We start from the raw sequence: 8117 nt of genomic DNA, 5'->3' as shown, positions 1-8117 counted from the left end.
AGGATTAATTGAAGTGATTCTTGTGAAAAGTTTGTAATTTTATTGCATATTTTGCATATTATATATGTGAACAAGGTTTCTACATGTGCCATGGTTAAAATTGTTAAATTTATCTAGAAATCTTACTCCTTTATGATATGTAAAATTGTTTTCCTTGAATCCTTTAAGAGAAATCCGAGTGTGCATCTCTTAAACTTAAAATCTCCTATAAAAAGGAAGTTTCTAGGGTTTGTAAGTATTGAAGAAAGTGTAACTAGGTTCGATCTTCATAAATGTAATTTTGATATTTGTATTTATAAAAGAAAATAAATATTATTTTTGTTATTTATATCAATGAGTTTCTTGCTCATTGAATAGGTCTAGCACATGTTAAAGTGTTATAGGGAAGTCAAAGAGTCAAAAGAAATGATGAAGACCCTTAAGGGCATGTTACACCATGTATATACATGTATTAGAGTCAAAAGAATACTTCCAAGCAAAGTCACAAGTCTCCTCCATGCAACGACATCACCAAAGAAGCAAATCCGAAGTATAAAAGTCAAGTCGGCCTAAAGGCGGGACAAACCTCTATATATAGAGGTTGTCCACTCCTCCAACGACAAATGGAATCACCTCTGAAATTAGCAAGTTAAGGGTGGAAAGAAGCATCGTAAGGAGCCTCTAATGCAGTGAAGGAACGAGAAAGTATATCAAACCTTAGAAAATTGTTCAAGGCCTACTGCAGCCACACATGCAAATATATAGAGGGTCTCTCTGTTGTCTTAACAACCCTCTAGTACAGTCATCCATATTTCATTGTTTGGGCTAGATAAATAGGCCTATAAGGCCTCTCACTCGAGCGAAGAAGAAAGAGGACATTCACCTAAGGAATCCCCTCACACGTGTGAAGAAATAGGGTTGCATTGTTGTCATATTAGGGCTGCAACTAAATCGAAGAAAGAACTCGGTTGGGTAAAGAGAGCAGGTACTCCTCATAAGTGAAAGAGTCCACTAAGGATAAATGAGGAAGATCTCTTCTAGAGCTAGCATATCAAGAACTAATATTAATTGACGGAAGAAGGAGGACGAAGTGTTGGAAGAAGGAGGACAAAGACTTGACTTGTGCTTGGAGGATATTCTTGTCAAGGGTCTAGGGTTTGGCATTTATCAATAGAAGCTTCAATAAGAGAAATTTGAGAAAGGGTTTTCCTCTCTAAGAGAGAGAGGTTTTGCCCTGGCAGAGAGCCAACATCTTGTGTTCTTGTCTTTTGTATTTTTAGTAGCAGTTTGATGAAGTAAGAAGAATATACACTAATAATAAGAAGAAGATCAAGCTAAAAATAAAAGTAAAAGTGTTTCACAAATTGTTATCAAGGCTAGAAGAATCCTATCATAACTATTTGCCCTAGATTCTTCAACATGGTATCAGAGCTAAGGTGACACATCAAGGAAAGGGCATCTCAAGAACACTCATAAGGTGACACATCAAGGAAGGACATCTCAAGAACATCTACAAGGTTGAAGCATCAAGCCAAGAAGTCTCAAATACATCAAGGACAAGAAGGTCTACCATCTACTATCCATCAAGGAAGACTACAAAGCAAGAAGAGAAGCCTTTCATATAAAGGCACCTACAAGAAGATCCAATCAAAGAAGGACCTACATCAAGCTACACCATCTTCAAGGGAAAAAGCACTACAAGTCAAGTCCTTCTCTCCAAGCAAATCTCATCATCAAGCAAGTCTATTTGAAGGAAGCAATTTGAAGATCATCAAGATCCAAGAAGGCAAGCCATCTAGTCTTCAAGAAGAAAGCAAGACTACTACATCACAAACTCTATCAAGTATATATATGTCCCCTCCTGAACATACCTCAATGTCTTTTTGCAAGGAAAGCAACAAATTGGTTGGGACCACTAACTTCCTTGCATGGAAGAAGAGGACTGATTTACTTCTCAAGGAGAATGAACTTCTAGACCTCATCAAAGGGAATATCACTATCCCTGCTAAGGAACAAACTCAAGCCTTAGCAAAGTACAATAAGGATGAGACAAGAGCTCAAAGGATTCTAATAGAATCTATCAAGGACTCTCTCATTCCTTATGTCTCCAAATTTGAAACATCAAAAGAAATCTATGATAAACTAATAGAGCTATTCTCGATAAGCACAACTAGAGAAGTGATATCTCTACGTAATGATTTGTACAAGATGAAGATATCAAAGGAAGGAATAGCTCCCTACTTCATGAAGATCTCTGAGATGAGAGATCAACTTCAAGAACTAGGAGAAGTCATGTCTGACAAAGAAATGACAATTGTAGTACTCAATGCTCTACCTGAGGATTGGGGCAACTTCACATCAAGCATATATGCCAAGAAGGAAGCTACCCCACTAAGTGAACTTTGGTCTCTATGCAAAATTGAGGAGACTAGACTCAAAGCCAAGGATGATGTGGGATCAAAAGAGCAAGCATTTGCTACCATGGCCAAGAGAAAGGGAAAATTTGGCAAATTTGGTCCACGAAGAACAAGCAACAGAGATATGTCCAAAGTCCAATGCTTTGGCTGTCAAGAATATGGACACTACAAAAGGGACTGTCCCAAGCTTAAGAAGGACAACAACAAGAGAAAAATAACTCAAGCAGTGAAAGAAGAAGACAAGAATTAGAAGAAGGAATATCCTCCATATCTCTACTATGACTAAGTCAACTTCTTTACATAAGTCTTCTTTCAATGTTTTGAGTATCATAGGAGCATATAGAAATAGGATAGAATGCATGGTTTAAAGATATCCTCTAGAATATAGGAGCATGATGTAGATATAGCTCAAGATATTCATGTAGAAAGAATATACCTATTAAAGGACCTCATCCATGATGAAAGAAAATTGATCATGATTAAATCTTAGAAAGCCTCCATCATCAAAAAGGAAGAAGCATTTGCAGGATGAAGGTCTTCAAGATCCTCTAACAGAATCTTCAAAAGAAGGTTCATAAATAAGAGCAGATGTCTCAATAGGAGTTCCATTCATGGGATTCAAAGAAAGGATGATATGCAGGCGAGAAAAGATGAAGCAAGAAAATTGAGGCAATCTCAATCAAGAAGGACCAACAAAAGAAGCTGAGATGATCAAAAGAAGAATCAAGATGAGGTATGAATGCATCAAAGTTTAGTCATGTCATCATATGTATTATTGAATCATGGGAATAGTTCTAAAACATGATCAAGTATAAAAGGATCTCTTTCACCAATGACATGCTCGAAAGCATGTATTACAATCCAATGAAGGTCAACATAAAGAAGTGCCCTCATAAGGAGCATGAGATGGTTGACTAAACAATATATGAAGAAACAAATGAAGAAAGAGATCCAACATGTAAGAACACCATGGGCACAAAGAATCATTATCTAACAAGATCCATCAAAGACATCTCTCGAAAGAAGACATGACAACTCTAACAAAGAAAAAGACCAAAGGTCCCTTGACACCCATGAAAGCCTTGAAGATATTAAGATGTAGATAATTGAAAGTCTACAAAGATGTCATGATAGAAAGCCATCCAGCAAAGCACTATTTGATGTTGAAGAAATATCAGGATGAAGTCATGAAGGGCTACTAGATCGAAGTATGGGAACAAGCAAGTACAACTAAGCATCCATATGATAAATATTCAGAAGAATAGTCAAATGACAAAGGAGTAGTGAGATGACGAAAGACCCTGACATGTACCAAGAAGGCCACTTTCCACGAAGGGAGAAATGACATGACAATCTAGGAAGGAAAGTGATTGATGGTCGTTGCCCTACAAAGAAGTTCAAACAAAAACTTCATGACATCAAAGGAAGAAGGAGATCCAGCAGCTGAAGGACCCACGAAGAAGAAGTTGTTGATGAATGGAAAAGTCCCTAGCTAAGAGGGAGTTCTAACAAGTTCCTAATTACAAAGGAGCTTGGTCAAGTTCCTAGTCAGAGGAAACTTGGGCATATCTTCCTCAATTAAGAGGAAGAGATATACACAACATTATTGTCTTCACTTTGGAAGAATGAATGGAGGATTGGGTAAAATGAATGGATGATTGGGTAATCATCTGGGATCTGATGCTCTTTGAGGATGTGTAGGGCATCCAAGATAAGAGTAGGCAAGAGGACCGATATTCTTTGAGCGCTGGGAACCCCAGACAAGAATAGTCCTAGAAGGTCATACTCAATGAACACCCGAGTGGGTATGTACCTTAAGAGTCAATGATAAAGGTGTCTATAAATCATTGGTCTCGCCAACATTGTGCTCTGATCTTATGAGAGGTAGAGTTGTTAGTCAAGGCCTTGCTATAAAACAATGTTGGTTACTATGATGCTATAACAGATGGATTGCCAATCCAGTTTCTCTTATGTGAATTCTTCAAGATTGAAAAATAGCCAAACACCTTGTAATGATTTATGAATACCTCCCTAGTTAAGAGGGAGTGTTGACGAAAGTGTAACTAGGTTCTATCTTCATAAATGTAATTTTGATATTTGTATTTGTAAAAGAAAATAAATATTTTTTTGTTATTTATATCAATGAGTTTCTTGCTCATTAAATAGGTCTAGCACATGTTAAAGTGCTATAGGGAAGTCAAAGAGTCAAAAGATGAAGACCCTTAAGGGCATGTTACATCATGTAATACTTGTATTAGAGTCAAAAGAATACTTCCAAGCAAAGTCACAAGTCTCCTCCATGCAACAACATCACCAAAGAAGCAAATCTGAAGTATAAAAGTCAAGTCGGCCTCAAGATGGCCTAAAGGAGGGACAAACCTCTATATATAGAGGTTGTCCACTCCTCCAATGACAAATGGAATCACCTCTGAAATCAGAGAGATAAGAAGACGACTTAAGGGTGGAAAAGAAGCATCGTAAGGAGCCTCTAGTGCAGCGAAGGAAGGAGAAAGTATATCGAACCTTAGAGGACTGTTCTAAGGCCCACTGCAGCCATATGTGCGAAGATATAGAGGGTCTCTCTGATGTCTTAGCAGCCCTCTAGTACAGTCATCCATATTTCATTGTTTGGGCTAGATAAATAGGCCTATAAGGCCTCTCACTCAAGAGAAGAAGAAAGAGGACATTCACCTAAGGAATCACCTCAAACGTGCGAAGAAATAGGGCTGCACTGCTGTCATATCAGGCCTGCAACCATATCGAAGAAAGAGCTCGGTTGGGTAAAGAGAGAAGGTACTCTTCATAAAATACACAAATTTTGCAATAGCAATAGTAGACAGTTAGGATCGATCTACAACAATATGATATTACACTATTCCACAATGAACAGGACTGATTTGTCTAAGAAACAAGTAATTTACTCAACCAATACTATCTGTAAAACAAATCAGATTCACTAACTTAATTGAGTCCTACTAACAACCTACAAATCCTAGGTTTCTTGCTTAATCGACTGTCCATAGTTTAGAATAAGCTCCTGTAACAAATCCATAAAAGATTCATGCTTCAGCAACACCACAAAAAACCCTCCGAAAGGACTCCACTGAGCTCTGCCTCAAAGGTGTCTGAGCTTCCTCAGAATGTGGCCGAGCTGTCTTAGGAAAACTTCAGGAAAGGACTGAACTACCTCAGAAAGGATTACCATCTTGCCTCAGTCTGAAATGCCTCAGGAGATTTATCTAACGTTGCCTCAAAAAATGGTCAAACTGGCTTAGACCTGCCTTAGCAAAAGGTTGCCAAGTTCTGCCCCAAGAGGTTGAGCTGCCTCAGAGAAAGGTACCGAGTCGTGCTTCAGGTAGGCTCAGCTGCCTCAGAGACAGGTGTCGAGGAGTGGGGGGTGCAAAGTACCCCAAAGATGCTTCACCAAAAATGCTTGAATACCCCTGCAATTCTGTCACAGAAAACCGACCTGTCACAGAGGAGAATGGGCTGAAAAACTACCTTAGAATAGTCCTGAACAATTCCGCGAGTTTGAGTTCTTGCCCTTGATTTGCCACCAAACTTCAATATCTTCAGATAGATAGATTCCCCACTTTTTAGAACAAAACAATAGATAAAAAGTGGCTTACTAACTAGGGTGGAATCTTTCACCACCGAAATAGTAGAGAGAAGACTAGCTAGGGTGGGATCATCTCCACGGAAACTAGACGAGGAGAAGGGGTCTTAAAACCCTTAAAGCCTCGGGCTCGAAAAAATCAGATATATTCCAATCCAAATTCAACATGCCAAAATGATTCCAACTCTCCTCTATTTATAGATTCCGTCATGGCGTTTCTCAAATGTGAGGGGGTTGCAATGCAACCCCCAGTTTGGGCTTTTTGCCCCAGCCGACCCAAAATTCATCCAATGTTGCCCCAATCATTTGGAAAATTGGGTTTTCCTCCTTTATCAAGACTATAGCCTACGGGGTTGGATAGGCTATTTTGTCTTCCCTTTGGCAATTAATCCATAGGGAACATTACAATATCATAGGCTTGTTGGAATAACACACACACACACATTGCTTTCTCTCCACACTAGCAAAAATGCTTCCCATATGTGCATGTCTTCCCATAGTACATTTTGAAGATTGATTCATACTTGACAATATTTTGACAGTGCATAATGCACTTCTGTGACAAACCAATAATGCCATTTATGAAAACTTCATTTGGCGCTTCACACTACTAGGAGAAGCTGACAGCTTTTTGTTGTGACTCTGAATACACCATATAGCTCCTTTCATATCCCATACTTGGAATACCTTACATGGGCTTTCCTTTCAAGAATTTATGAAGTTTCTGAACAGCGATGTCTTTTGTAAGATTGATAAGCTTTTAAGTTTCCCTTCTTGTCAGGAGTCAGTCTTAAGGTCTTTGGGCATCAATCTTTATTGTTCAATCAAGTAAATTACATTTTCATGTCATTGTTGATCGTTGACACTTTCCAAAGTTTTGTTCTCCTCTTTTGCATCCAACTCCTGAATTAAAATGATTTGTATCTCGAGCATTCCTTATCTGCTTGCGAAATTTGCAGTATGCATTGAAGTCTAGCATGGAACTTTTTGAAATATGACAGTACCCATGGATAAAATTTCAACCCTCTGCAAAAGGAGAGAGAGAAAATAAGTACCCAGCATAAAATCAGAACTTGAGAGTAGCATAGTGTGCATGAGATGAACAACTCTTGAAACCCAACTTGAATTACAAGTTACAACTCAAGCAATCGGAAACTGATTTTTTTTTTGTTTTGTCTTTTGCTACTTTTGTCTCTGGCTATTCTGTTTCAGTACCTTGCTGTCTGCTCTAGATCAGGATGCGATGCATAACATTACACAAAATGAGATGCAAAGATGAATGATTTCAACAAAATCAAAAAGTTTCCAGTGGAGATAGATGCATGATTTTCCAAAGAATGGTAAGCCATAAGTGATATTGCAAATTCCCAAGTTTGGCAGGGAAACTCTAAACAAGCAAACAAATTCGGGCATCATCAATATGAGGATTTGGAGAAAAGTATGTAAAATAAATATTGAAATATATACCAGCACCAGACTTCCCTGTATTCTTATCTGATAATATCTGGAGTCTAGATCCAGCAGTCAGCATTTATTTGATTACAAGATACGTTTGAAGATCGTAATCAAGAAAGTTCAGAAGACCATAGTCATAAAACTCAAGATAAATTCAGGTTCCATAGTCATTAAGGTCAAGGGAAATTGGGCTTAAAGCATGCTCAGAATACACAAAAGAACATACTTAATATGGTCAAACAAGTTCCCATTAATAATTGGTAAACATTTCTGATGCTGCACAGAAATTCCCAAGTATGCAAGCAGAAGCACGCTGCCTAAAATTAAAGATATACAGTCATTTAAGACTACAAATGGATAGCATGCACTAGCAAGTTTTAAAAGTCATGATGAAAAGGCTTAATGCCAAAATAAGAAGATAGATCGAAGATCTTGCATCAATGTAATACTCTGCATAGGAATCAGTATAGGTATATCTCAAAACACTCATATTATCTACATGTTAAGTTTGTTAGAAAATTTATGCTCTTTAAACCATAGTAGCAAGCTTCAGCCTTATTGGCCTTGGCTGTAAGTAAATTCGGCAGCATAATGGAATTTGGTCAATTATTCATATGGTACAGATATGGTATTGTCAATTACTTTTGATT

The sequence above is a fragment of the Pinus tabuliformis genome, chromosome 7 (genome assembly GCF_031772625.1).
Source record: "Pinus tabuliformis cultivar Carrire ecotype Pingquan chromosome 7, CPIR1, whole genome shotgun sequence".
NCBI classification, from domain to species: Eukaryota; Viridiplantae; Streptophyta; class Pinopsida; order Pinales; family Pinaceae; genus Pinus; species Pinus tabuliformis.
Note: the sequence above shows the minus strand (reverse complement) of the source record.